A 14,786-nucleotide genomic window follows, 5' to 3' on the forward strand; every position below is an offset into this window, starting at 1 on the left:
GGGTAACATGATTGGTCCCCCGATGTGGGGACAGCGCTGCAGCAGTTCATTCGGTGGCGGTGCCCGCAGCCCACTGGCTTTCAGCGCTTGCAGGGGGAGGTGACAGCTTCCGTTCTCCGTCCTGCGCTGCGGCTCACAACTCATTCATTTCCAGCGCTCACGGCTCACAGGAAGAGAAGGAGGGCAGCACCTGCGGGTAACATGATTGGTCCCCAGCGCACTGCGGCTGATAATTCATTCATTCGAGGGTCATGACCGGTATTGCGGTATAGAGAAAAATTCATATCGTACAGAAAAAACACACCGGTATTCGGTATAAACCGGTACATCGCCCTGCACTACGGGAGCACACGGTTTTCCCCTCCCCCAGCTGGATTCGGCACCATACATTGAAAACGTGGTGTACATGCACCCTAAGCAGTGTAACATCACCAGGTAGAAGTTATTGGGACAGATATGTTTTCCCCTTGATTGAAAATAAATACAATATATCAATAAATAAATATATATATATATATATATATATATATATATATATCAATCTAACATGTCTCGGAGCAACATCAAGTGGGAATTTCTTGATCCGTCATTATTAGGTGATCAGGAGGAAATGATTGATACGTGGATATTGATCGTCTGGCGGACGGGATGAAGCGGTCAGGGTTCATAGCTGTAGGGCAGGACCTGGAGCTTTCATTCCTCCTGCCTTATACCTGAAGTGCCCCCAGGCAGTATTAGTCATATGGTATAAGTCTATTTTTGTTCCGTAATAATCTCCAATAACAAGTTCTTTTTTTCGGTAGACCCTACAATATTGTTGTTTTCCATCACCAGTCTATGTGTATTGTATTCGAAAGAGACAAAGATAAAATTCAGGGTGAATTGCAAACAAACCGATCAGCAAACTGATCTTTATGGTCCTCTAAGAGTAGCTTCACCAGTGTTTTCCAACCAAGCTGTGCCTCCAGCTGTTGCAAAACTACAACTTTCAGTTTTGTAACAGCTGGAGGCGCAGTGGTTGCAACAGCCATAGATTAGTGAGTAGTGCTCGTTACTCCCTCTCTCTGCTGCAGGCATGCCTCCTACCTGATGATTGACAGCCCAGCGTGCTGCAGGCATGCATCCTACCTGATGATTGACAGCCCACCCTGCTGCAGGCATGCATCCTACCTGATGATTGACAGCCCACCCTGCTGCAGGCATGGCTCCTACCTGATGATTGACAGCCCACCCTGCTGCAGGCATGCCTCCTACCTGATGATTGACAGCCCACCCTGCTGCAGGCATGCATCCTGCCTAATGACTGACAGCCCACCCTGCTGCAGGCATGCCTCCTACCCGATGATTGACAGCCCAGCCTGCTGCAGACATGCATCCTGCCTGATGACTGACAGCCCACCCTGCTGCAGGCATGGCTCCTACCTGATGATTGACAGCCCACCCTGCTGCAGGCATGGCTCCTACCTGATGATTGACAGTCCACCCTGCTGCAGGCATGGCTCCTACCTGATGATTGACAGTCCACCCTGCTGCAGGCATGGCTCCTACCTGATGACTGACAGCCCACCCTGCTGCAGGCATGCATCCTGCCTAATGACTGACAGCCCAACCTGCTGCAGGCATGGCTCCTACCTGATGATTGACAGCCCACCCTGCTGCAGGCATGCATCATGCCTGATGATTGACAGCCCACCCTGCTGCAGGCATGCATCCTGCCTGATGATTGACAGCCCACCCTGCTGCAGGCATGGCTCCTACCTGATGATTGACAGCCCACCCTGCTGCAGGCATGCATCCTGCCTAATGACTGACAGACCTCCCTGCTGCAGGCATGCATCCTGCCTAATGACTGACAGACCTCCCTGCTGCAGGCATGCATCCTGCATAATGACTGACAGACCTCCCTGCTGCAGGCATGCCTTCTGCCTGATGACTGACAGACCTCCCTGCTGCAGGCACGTCTTCTGCTTGATTATAGCTGGCCCTCCCTTCTGCAGACATGCCTCCTGCATTATAATTAAAAATTCCCTCTGCTGCAGCCACACCTTCTGTCTGATGATTGACAGCCCCCTCTGCTGCAGGCATACCTCCTGCATTACAATTGACAGCCCCCTCTGCTGCAAGCATGCCTTCTGTCTGATGATTTACAGCATTTAACTGCTGCAGACACACCTCCTGCCTAATAATTGACAGACCTCCCTGCTGCAGACACACCTCCTGCCTAATAATTGACAGACCTCCCTGCTGCAGACACACCTCCTACCTGATGTTTGGCAGCCCTCTCTGCTGCAGACACACCTCCTGCCTGATGATTGACAGACCTCCCTGCTGCAGACACACCTCCTGCCTAATAATTGACAGACCTCCCTGCTGCAGACACACCTCCTACCTGATGTTTGGCAGCCCTCTCTGCTGCAGACACACCTCCTGCCTGATGATTGACAGACCTCTCTGCTGCAGACACACCTCCTACCTGATGATTGGCAGCCCTCTCTGCTGCAGACACACACCCTACCTGTCACTTTTTTTCTGAACACTGGGTGCGGGTTGAGGGTGTCGTGATGTCACGGTCACACCCTTTGTGATGTCACACCACGCCCCCTCAATGCACATCTATGGGAGGACTTGCATAGACTCCCATAGACTTGCATTGAGGGGGCGTGGCATGACATCATGAGGGGCCATGACATCACGACACCCACAGCCAGCACCCAGCGTTTGGAACAAAATGTTCATAACGTTTGGGAAGTGGACTACCCCTTTAAGGCTATTAGAAGAGGAAAAAACAAAAATGCAAAAAAATGTAAATTTGCCCGTTTCTGAAGGAGTTAACCTCTGTTTTTATAAATATGGTGTACATTTACGTTTATTTTTTACATAAAGCATATGCCTGCTTTTAAACACTTTTACAGATTATACTGTATAGACGTCTCATGTTTACAATGTTGAGTCCCAGTATAACCTATTGAATTATGGATCATATCAAGTCACAACCTGTTTTATTGTATCTCAGCACTGTATTCCCAAACACAACTAACCGCTTAGCTAAATTCCCATAATGCAGTGGGAAATTTACTGTAGACCCTCGACAAGTGTTGCCAGCTATATCTCCGGCTGAAAAAACACAGGAGCCGGGATGTGACAGCCGATCCCCTCATGGGTTTGTGATGAGAAACCCGCTGTGCACGTGTGCGGTTTCCCAGTTGCTGTGCAAAATGTAGTATGTTGTCCCATAGACCTGAATGGAGGGGGCGTGGTGTGATGTCACAAGGGGCGTGGCCGTGATGTCACAACCACTGCCGCCAGAATCCAGCATTTGGTTAGAATGCCAAGTGCTGTGTGAGATTGCCGGGGGTCACAGAGGAAGGACCCCCGCGATCAGACATCTTATCCCCTATCCTTTGGATAGGCAATAAGATGTCTAGCAGTTGAGTGCCCCTTTAAACACTTCTTCAACCTTCTAACAAATCTTGCAGAAGATAAGAAGAAAACGATCACTGCACTCACCACTGTGAACATGTAACGGCTTCTTTATTCCAATCTTAAAAATACAAAACGGTGAAACATGGATCTGCGGGGAGCGAGAGATACCGCTCTCAGGTGCGGGAGGCGTACCACAAGACACTACTACTGCAGTGCCTGATTGCCGTATCTCTATATTGATTGCCTTCTAACAAATCTTCCTTCAAGTATAGCAGTGCCGGCACAGACCATCACTACCGTAGACCAGCAGAGTTGGCCCAGTTTTTCAAGAACCCAAGCCCCGTCTTCATACACCAGTTCTTGAGCCACTTGTTTACCTCCCTATCTCCTGCTGCCTCTCTGGTGTGTTCCATGGTACTCGTACAATTTCAGAAGATACTACATTTGGGCCCTTCCCTTAATTCATATGGTTAAATTATTACAGATCACAGGCCAGACCCCTAAATGTATCCAGCCCAAAGCCTTAAATGAATGTGGACCCAAGACCAGACCCCTAAATAATGCAGACTCCAGACCAGACCCCAAAATTATTCCAGCTCAAACCCCTAAATGAATGCAGACTCAAGACCAGACCCCTAAATGAATGAAGATTCAAAACTAGACCCCTCTATTAATGTAGAACCAAGACTAGACCCCTAAATAATGTAGACTCAAGACCAGAACCCCAAAATTATTCCAGCTCAAACCCCTAAATGAATGCAGACTCAAGACCAGACCCCTAAATTAATGAAGATTCAAAACTAGACCCCTCAATTAATGTAGAACCAAGACCAGACCCCTAAATAATGTAGACTCAAGACCAGACCCCTAAATTATTCCAGCTCAAACTCCTAAATGAATGCAGACCCAAGACCAGACCCCGAAATGAATGAAGATCCAAGACTAGACCCCTCAATTAATGTAGACCCAAGACCAGACCCCTAAATAATGTAGACTAAAGACCAGACCCCTAAATAATGTAGACTCAAGACCAGACCCCTAAATTATTCCAGCTCAAACCCCTAAATGAATGCAGACCCAAGACCAAATCCTTAATATAAAGCTGGCCCAATACCAGACCCCTAAATTAATACACCCCACATCTCTGAATGAAGGCAAACCCAAGACTAAACCTCTAAATTAATCCAGCCAAAACCCCTAAATGAATGCATACCCAATACTAGACTCTCAATGAACACAGACCTAAGACCTTAAGAAAATCCTTAAATGAATGTAGACTCAATACCAGACCACTGAATGAATTACCTGACTAGACGCTTTAAGGGGTACTCCACTGGCCAGCCTTCGGGACTTAATGTTTCGAACACTGTTTTCACTCTGCGGAGTCAGCCAAGCCCCTTGCGACATCCCAGCCAAACCCCCTCACTCAATGCTAGTCTACGGAAGGGGGCATGACGTGACATCACGAGGGGGCGTGGTTGACCCCCGCAGCGCGAAAACAGAGTTTGGAACATTTAGTTCCGAACGCTGACAAGTGAAGTAACCCTTTAATTAATGTAGACCCAAGACCAGACCCCTTAATGTATGCAGACAGAAGAGGAGAGCACCGGAGACCTGGCAGCTGGGGAGTCTGGATAGTTTGTCTTTTTCGTAGCAGACAGCCTGGGCATCTTTTGCCAGAGTGCCCCTTTAGTCTCAGACCACTGCTTTAAAGTTTCTCCATTTTCTAGTGAAAACTTTTCAAAGTCACAAAATTGAGATTGTTTTTTCCCGTTGACATTAACGACTGAGTTTTACGATGCAAATTTCCCATTCAAACTGTCCCCGAAAATCAAATTAGGCTAATGAGGAGACGGGCAACGTATGGCGGGTGTCATAACAACCACTGCGGAGCCCAGGACCGGCCGCAAGATGACTCTCCATAGCCAGACACTGTCCAGAACACTTTCCTCTTATTACTTTGCAATATATGGTAATTCGCAGATTTAAGAGCAATCGCCTTGTCACCTCGCCACAAAGTAATTACCCACGTCTCCTCCGTGAGAAATGGACGTCTGCAAAATTAACAGGTCGCTAACTATTTTTTTCCCTTCTCACAGTCGGCGTTAATAAAGAATTTCTCCGAAATTAAACATTCATTTAACAATAAATTAGATACTTAGAACATGAATAGTTCATCTGCGGGAGAAGAACTTTTAGCCATCAGGTTCTTTAATTCTCCGTGCCGAGAGTTTGGAGAATTCTAAGACGTCTTTGACGCAGGCGACGGAATCTTCCAGTTCTTTTTTCATAGTTTTAATTCGTATTCCGTATAGAACATCAGAAACTTGATAAATAGAATTAATTCAAAGTGCGGGAAGTAATTAAGTTGTACGTCTTGTTTTATTATACTTTTTACAGGCTTCATGCAGTTCCGGAGACTTTTTATACTTTTTACAGGTAGAGTTTTTTTTTTTTTTTTTATAGGCATAAATTATATAAATTATTAGAGAGCTGCTGAAGTGCATAGAATTAGGAAAAATTATATCTCAATGGACAAAACCAGACATGGTCCCACATCATACACAAAGATCCTATACTTCTCATATATATACCTAACAGGTCATTAATTTAGGTTATCATCATAATGTGTAAGCCTGGACGCCACGTCACAGCCACATGTGTGTTGTGGGTGGTCCCTAACATAATGATGTGGTGCCGAGCAGCAACCACCACCACAACAGCCGTGCCCAGAGGTAGAACTGCCTAGTGGCAGGGCAGTCCCAATGCTGTCTGATCTAGCCTCGGTCTCTGAGCCATGGCAGCCTACAGACATGGCGCCATTGCATAGCCCCACACCAGTGGAAACAGGTGACAAAACTCACTCACCACATGCTCCCAGTCTAAGAAGTTGAAGACTAGAAAAAAGAAGACCCCTGTAATATGATATAACCCCTTCCTTTCTGTAATGTGATATAACCCCTTTCTAGATGTAATATGATCTAACCCCTTCCTTGCTTAGATGTAACCCCTTCCTTGCTGTGATGTGATATAACCACTTCCTTACTGAAATGTGATATAACCCCTTCCTTGCTGTCATGTGATATAACCCCTTCCATGCTGTGATGTGATGGAACCCCTTTCTTGCTGTAATGGGACATAACCCTTCCCTTGCTGTAATTATTTCTCCCTTTTCCCTTTAGCTTGTCATTTTTTTTCTTTCTGCTCACATAACACCTTGCAAATCCAATGTATTAATAATGCCTTCTTACTCCACATATTTATATAGTATTGTACTGTACTGTAATTCACCTCCAGCACAATGCCAGCCAGTTCAGTCTATTGCATCTTCTCCACCGCACTCTGTCATGTCATGGCATAGCAGAAAGGAGTAGGTGCCGTGCTGTGATTGGTCAGAGAAGTAAGGGAAAGGAAGTCCATGTATCTGCACAGCTGGAAAACAGCCCAGCTTTGGTCCTGGCCCCTGAAATGGAGAGAATGAGAAATATCAGTGTGCCGTAGAGGGGGCCTTAAAGGCAATGGACACCCTTAAATGCATTTTCCAACTATTATTTTGAAAAATGTGGCTTCAGTTCTCTTCTGCAGGCTACATTTTCATATACATTGTATGCTGCCGTCTCCTGTCCAGTGAAATTTGTGACATATATCTACACATATCTATGGGCTGCATGATGTAGGGTGGGAGAGGGTGAGCAGATCAATACATAGTTTTGTGAAAAATGATTCGCTATAACATATAATTGTATTGATTGTAATTCCTTCTCACTGTGGGGGTCCAGGGACTAAAGTGGCTCAATAATAGACTATATTTAATGGCTGCACATACAGAAATAACATACAAGCAATACGGCTGCCATTTTGTTAGCCTGACGGTCTTCAGTGTAACTTTGATTTGGTCATTTATTGGCTTAGAAGATTCTTCAACCAGACTGATGAAATACACTCAGTGAGTTAAAGAAGCCTGTTGTGGCGATGAAATGGCAGTCGTACTGGTCGGCAGCAATCTCTATATGCACATCCATAAATAAAGTCTATTATTGAGCCACTACAACCCCTGGACCCCAACAGCGAGTGGGAATTACAATCAATACAATTATATGTTATTGTGAATTATTTCTTCACAAAACTACATATCGATCTGCTCTGCTCCTCCTGCCCTACATCATGCAGCCCATAGATATGTGTCTATAGATAGATATATATGATTTAAAACACAGGAATAAATACAACTCCTTATTGAGAAACCTGTACCCATAGATACATCAGACCTGACCCAAATAATATCTTTTATTACCAATATTACTCCCATCCAGCAACCATATAGCGGTAGATACCAGTTGTACACAGGCTCTGCAGACCATATAGTTGATCCAGCAACTCACAGGTGACGTCTTCTCTTAACAGAGTCGTGCACTTTCCCCTTTGCTTCTCCATCAGATGTAGACCATCATAATGACTTCTTCCCCTTAATGTACCATATTTTAATTATGTTTTCACTAAGAATGCCCTTAGAATGCCCTCGACTCACCAATTATGTTTCCATTGTGATCCAATTCACAAATAATGTCCTTGTAATATTAATGTTCCCATTGTGCCCCTATGTGGCAATAACACTCCCTGTGTAATTTCCCCTTCTAATAATATTGTCTCTTTGTACCCCCAGTAGTAATTAAGCTCTCCGTACAGCTGTATAGTATAATGCCCCTAGTAATAATAATGCCCTCTATGCCCTCAGTAGTATTTATACCCTCCTGTGTCTTCACACTGTATTAATGTCCCCCTGTCAATCATTGGTGACCAGTGATAACTAATAAAGGGGTGAAGATGGGCTCCAAATCATAATTTACATGTCTGTTCAAACTTAGATAACTGAGCGCTGGACACGTCAATTAACTAATAAGAGGAATGTACGAATTTGGGGTCCAAAGCACTATACAGTCAGGCCCTTATACTGTACCCTGTGTATACCTCTGTAAACCCTGTCCTGAAGGTTTAGCCGTAAGTAAAAATTTTAGGCAACCCAGCAGGTTTACGTCTTATGTAGGTCTTATTACAACACTATATAGGTGACAGAAAATATGTAAAATGAGCAGTGGAGTACCCCTTTAAAGCACTCATCGGACGGCATATTTCTGAGGCCAATAATGAACAATTTAACATATCAGCTCTGTCTTATAATTTCCGTGAAAAAGCACAATGGGAACATGTCCACATTATGCGTTAGTGCAATTGAGAGAGTCAGTAACAACATTAGAGGAGGGGATTTAAGACGCAAGCTTTTTAACAGAGATTCCTATTGGATATTTGTAATGGAAACTAGAGAACCTAAAGGAATGAATTGGAGACATGATTTAATCTTAACATGTTAACAATTTATACAAAGATATTTGCTTTATGTCTCTGACTTCTTAAATCTGTAATTTTTTATTCATTCCTACTTTATTTTCCTCTATTCCCCCCTCTCTCTTTTTCCTCTTGCTCCTGGGCATGATCCAGTATCCATATTTTCCATCTAAACCTTTTGAGTGTGATGTCCCCTACACGTGATGTTTTTTGAGTATATAAAGTCTCTCGTTTTAATTGTGTATTATGCCATGACTAAGGATCCTGTGAGATCCGAAGCGCGTCAGAGTTTGTCGTGTTACCTATGTGTCCTATGATCCTCTAATATGGCTACCTGATTTTACGGCACCTTTCGCTGGATATCCCTTTCTACATTACTGCATTCAGTGCAGGGACGTTGCCGGCCAGTCCGGGCGCAGGTGGTTGGAGAGCGGGAGAGAGAGCTGTTTGCAGTTTGCTACTCGTTATCATGAGGAGATAAGAACAAGCAAATGGTAGGTCCACAGTGTGAGAGAAATAATCATATTTAGTTTCTTATTTTGTAGATGTTGTATTAGTTTATCATTGCCTAAGGGGTCGTGTAATTTCCACCACATCCTTAACTAATAGGTTTATGAATGGAACATTAATGGTCCCCAGTAAATGTCACAATGATGACACGCTAAACTGCTGCTCAAAGACTGCCACATAAAGAATATGCAGGTCAACAGGAAATCTTTTGTTCACAAGGCGGCTGCAATGTTAAGACGTTCTGAGAGATAAGGAGCCTCGATACTTTTCACTGCCGCAGGAACGAATGCTCAGCTCCATCTAACAGCGCTGAAAACACAACAATCTGTCCCTAATTTATTATACATCTGATAAAGAAAGAAGACGCTAAAAGTTTTTGGAAATAAGAATAAGCTTTTTTTTTCTTGTTCAAAAGTTTCTCCAGGACTTTGTTAGGAGGTCCCGGAAAGACCCGAACTGAAAGATAGGGTTGAGGGTAATTGCAGCAGGAGTGTCAGCGTTGGGCAGGGATTGAGTGCAGCCCTGAGCTTGCCCACTCCCGCTGTCCCTGCCTACTTGTATACCCACCCTAGGCCGTGGGTCCACAACCACGGTGCTGGTCCCTTCCTATATAAGTGATGGAAGTCAGTTGTCAAAACAATAAACTACAAAAACAGACAAAAGGTCAGGAAACAGCTGGATGCACACAAACTAACAGAAGTAAGCCTAAACACACAGACACTAATTCATAGTCAACGACCTAAGTCCAAGCCAAGAGGAAACGAAGTACAATAACGGAGTTAGAAATGGAAGTCAAAAAGCCGAGCCAAGAATCACAGAAAACCAGAAAAAACAGTAAGAGTAAGAGGTTGCTAGGTCGGTTACTAGAACTATCACAGTGGAAAAGACCTCCTTAAATAGGCCTGTGGAAGTACCAGGAGGACTCCAATTGACCACAAACAAAACCACACCCAAGCACATAAGCGTAGTCCCACCAACAAAGGAAACAAAAAACTCTAAGGCAGATCAACCCTACTGGTTCTGACAAGGAGGTTGTATTTCAAGGGGTACTCTGGTGGAAAACAATTGTTTTCATATCAACTGGTGCCAGAAAGTTAAACAGATTTATAAATTGTCTGTCCACAGTGCTCTCTGATGACACCTCTGTCCATGTCAGTACCTGTACAGAGCAGGAGCAAATCCCCATAGCAAACCTTTCCTACTCTGGACAGTTCCTGAAATGGACAGAGGTGTCAGCAGAGAGCACTGTGGTCAGTTCAGGTATTGGATGCATCATTCAGGCTCTTAACAGATGGGATCGCTATTGATCATGGCCCTTAAGGGGTTAATGGCAGCCCCTGCTCTGGCGCTTGCTTCATAGACTGTAAACACTGCAGGTCGTAAATGTATGTCGTGGGGTTTTTAGTACCAAGACACCAGGACATCTGTTTATGTATAATGTCGCTAAAGAGTTAACCCTATGTCTTCCAAAACCAGAAAAAATAATAATAATATACTTGAATGTCATTGATGATTCTTCTGGTGCAGACAAATCAGATTTTCAATTATTATTCACTGACATTTGGATTTACTATTACTATTATTTATTGTTACTTAAAAATTATTAATATTTCTATCATTATTATTATTAATATTATGATAATAGTATAAATAATAATAGTAGTAATAATAATAATAATGATAGTATTGGTAAAAATAATAACAATAATAATAATATAATTAATAATAGTAGTAATAATAATAGTAATAATAATGATGATAATAATAATAATAATAATAGCATTAGTAATAATAATAATAGTAATAATAATGATAATAATAATAGTAACAATAATGATAACAATAGTAGTGTTAAAAATAATAATAATAATAAAAATATAAATAATAATAGTTGTAATAATGATAATAATAATAGTAGTAGTAATAATAATAGTGATAGTAATGATAATAATATAAATAATAATAATAGTAGTAGTAGTAGTAATAATAATAATAGTGATAATAATGATAATCATAATAATAATAATGATATAAATAATAATAGTAATAATAATAATAGTAGTAGTAGTAATAATAATAATTATAATAATGATAATAATAATAGTAATAATAATGATAATAATAGTAGTAGTAATAATAATAATAATGATATAAATAATAATAGTAGTAATAATAATAATAATGATAATAATATAAATAATAATAGTAATAATAATGATAATAATAGTAGTAGTAGTAGTAATAATAATAATAATAATAATGATAATAATAATATAAATAATAATAGTAATAATAATGATAATAATAGTAGTAATAATAATAATAATAATAATGATAATAGTGCTATTATTATCATTATTATTGTCATTCATCCCTGTAAAACAGGAAAATACCTCTCAGTAAAGCCCCTGTGTCATTCCCTCGGAGCCATCGTCTTATAATATTCGGTTCCGTCATTTCTGGGTAATTGAGTTCTCCAGCACAGGTACAGGGTCACCAACCATTACGGGGCCCATAGGGGTTCTCACAAAGTTTTCCATGAATGGAATTGAAATTTGAATAGGTGTGAAGCAGAACTCTACATAATGAGGCCGAATTATGTGTCATTCTCGGCTCATGAAAAACTGGCGGTCAACTCCCACGGCTGCTATTAGAGGACGGCACCCGGCATCTGCTACCGGCACAAGATCAGTCAGAAAGATCTTTACATGAAGATGTGTATATAGATTGTTATACAGGGATTACCTTTTTTAGGTCTCTATTGACCCTCTGTAGGAATACATAGCTTGTACATTATATGGTTTCAAATTGAGCACCAAATTAGCGTTTCATTAAAACTGTATATAGGTCCCCTAAATCGGTGTTTAAAATATACAGGTCCTATAGGACTCAATATTGGTGAATATTTTTCTCAGTCAGAGATTCTAGAACTATGCCCCTGCAATACGCTATTCACATAGACCATAGGACCTGACTTGAAAACATTAAACGTTAGCCTCCCCTACATGTTTCATGACACCAGCCTCGTCTTCAGGGGTGATGAACCTCAACAAACGCCTATGGCAGTGATTCCAGCCTCCAGTCTTCTTGGGGATGAGGCCACAAGGTTTACACTCCTGGATTTTGGGAATCCTCTGCCATTCTTCTCTGCAGATCCTCTCAGGCTCTGTCAGGTTGGATGGAGACCGTCGGTGGAAGCCATCATTAGGTCTCTCCAGAGATTTGTCATTGGGTTTAGATCAAGGCTCTGGTTGGGCCACTTAAAGGGGTACTCTGCCCTTAGACATCTTATCTCCTATCCAAAGGATAGGGGTCAAGATGTCTTACCGCTGGGGACCCCCGTGATCTCCCTCCTTCAGCCGGCCTTCTTTTAGGGTGCAGCGCCGGAGGCTCGTGACGTCACGGTCACGCCCGCTCCTGACTTTACGGCCATGCCCCCTCAATACAAGTCTATGGGAGGGGGCGTGACGGCCGTCACGCCCCCTCCCATAGACTTGCATTGAGGGGGTGTTGTCATGACGGCACGAACATTGCATGGCCGTGACATCACGAGCCTCCGCCTCACATCGCCAGTCATCCGGCATGGAGCGAAGTTCGCTTTGTGCACCGTATGTCTGGGGTGCTGGAGCTGAGATCGCAGGAGTCCCCAGTGATCAGACATCTTTGGATAGGGGATAAGATATCTAGGGGCGGAGTACCCCTTCAAGAATATTGACCTAAGCTGCTCCTGTGTTGTCTCGGTGGTGTAAAGTGGCTTAATGGGCATCAGTCTAAGTCATGATCTTGAATCTAACCAGGCTGTTGCGCCGAGCGCTCCGGGTCCCCGCTCCTCCCCGGAGCGCTCGCAGCTTTCTCCTGTTCGCAGCGCCCTGGTCAGACCCGCTGACCGGGAGCGCTGCGATAATGTCCCTAGCCGGGATGCGATTTGCAATGCGGGACGCGCCCTCTCGCGGTGCGCATCCTGACCCGCTTACCAGACTCGTTCCCCGTCTGTGCTGTCCCGGCGCGCGCGTGCCGGCTCACTGCGATTTAAAGGGCCAGTGCGCCACTGATTGGCGCATGGTTTTAATTAGTGTGTTCACCTGTGCACTTCCCTATATAACCTCACTTCCCCTTCCCTTCCTTGCCGGATCTTGTTGCCATTGTGCCAGTGAAAGCGTTCCTTGTGTATCCCAAGCCAGTGTTCCAGACCTCTTGCTGTTGCCCCTGACTACGATCCTTGCTGCCTGCCCTGACCTTCTGCTACGTCCGACCTTGCTCTTGCCTAATCCCTTGTACCGCGCCTATCTCAGCAGTCAGAGAGGTTGAGCCGTTGCCGGTGGATACGACCTGGTTGCTACCGCCGCTGCAAGACCATCCCGCTTTGCGGCGGGCTCTGGTGAAAACCAGTAGCAACTTAGAACCGGTCCACCGACACGGTCCACGCCAATCCCTCTCTGACACAGAGGATCCACCTCCAGCCTGCCGAATCCTGACGCAGGCCAACATCTACATGTAGATAAAATGTCCTAATTTTTGTTTTTGATCTTCCCGCACTCCATAAACATACTGATAGGTCAGTTGCCTCCTATGAAACTAGCCTAAGAGTTTTAGCACTGTTAGAGACACTTTGCATTACTTTTGGGAAAGGACCAAGTTCTAGATATGCCCCGGGGAGTGGAATCTAAGGGTGACCATCGACAAAAATGAGCCAAACCCACCAACTGTTTAAAGTGCATGGTGGTATCCCCCCCCCCCCCCTCCCCAACAGATGATGTCCGGAAACACAAGGGTCAGGCATTTTGGATTTTGATTGCCCGATCTTATTGTTCTAGAAGAGATTAGATGGGGACTGTGGCTTTCTCCTCTACATAGAGAACACATTACGGGACGTTTGGCTGTGCCCAATGTTTATGTGTACGGGGAGGTCTGGAAAGATGGTTGCACACTTGATGGGCCAACAGTTGGGACAATGGGACAACACTGCAGTTCCTCCCACCACCCCTACAAATAGAATGGCAGAGCAGGGACGAGAGGAAGCAAACATTAAAGAGGCTGCAGCACTCACACGAGCTCCGCATCCTCCTCAAACAGGGAATCGGCAGGGGTGCTCGGACCTTCACCGATCAACCATTGATGGCCTACCCACTAAATCTTGTCTAAAAGCAATGACTGAGGTTTCCATGTTTCCAGGCCATAGGAGTAAGCAGAAGATTAAAGGGGTACTCCAGTGAAAAACATTTTTTTTTTAAATTAACTGGTGGCAGAAAGTTAAACAGATTTGTAAATTACTTACTATTAAAAAATCTTAATCCTTCCCGAACTTATCAGCTGCTGTATTCTCCACAGGAAGTTGTGTAGTTCTTTCCAGTCTGACCACAGTGCTCTCTGCTGACACCACTGTCCATGTCAGAAATTGCCCAGTGCAGGAGAGGTTTGCTATGGGGATTTGCTCCTGCTCTGGACAGTTCCCGACGTGGACAGAGGTGGCATCAGAGAGCATTTAATTACGCACCCTCCCATAGACTTCC

The 14,786-nt window shown here is 43.9% G+C and overlaps 1 long non-coding RNA gene across 1 annotated transcript in view; it reads right to left on the reverse strand.

The window, feature by feature from the left end:
• Positions 1-6,016: 6,016 nt before the first annotated feature.
• The window catches only part of LOC130297449 (uncharacterized), a 174,810-nt gene continuing 166,040 nt past the window's right edge, over positions 6,017-14,786 (reverse strand). The window contains exon 3 of the long non-coding RNA XR_008849524.1: positions 6,017-6,886. This is a non-coding gene — a long non-coding RNA (uncharacterized LOC130297449). The remainder of the gene's footprint in view (positions 6,887-14,786) is intronic.

The sequence above is a fragment of the Hyla sarda genome, chromosome 13 (assembly GCF_029499605.1).
Source record: "Hyla sarda isolate aHylSar1 chromosome 13, aHylSar1.hap1, whole genome shotgun sequence".
Taxonomy (NCBI): domain Eukaryota; kingdom Metazoa; phylum Chordata; class Amphibia; order Anura; family Hylidae; genus Hyla; species Hyla sarda.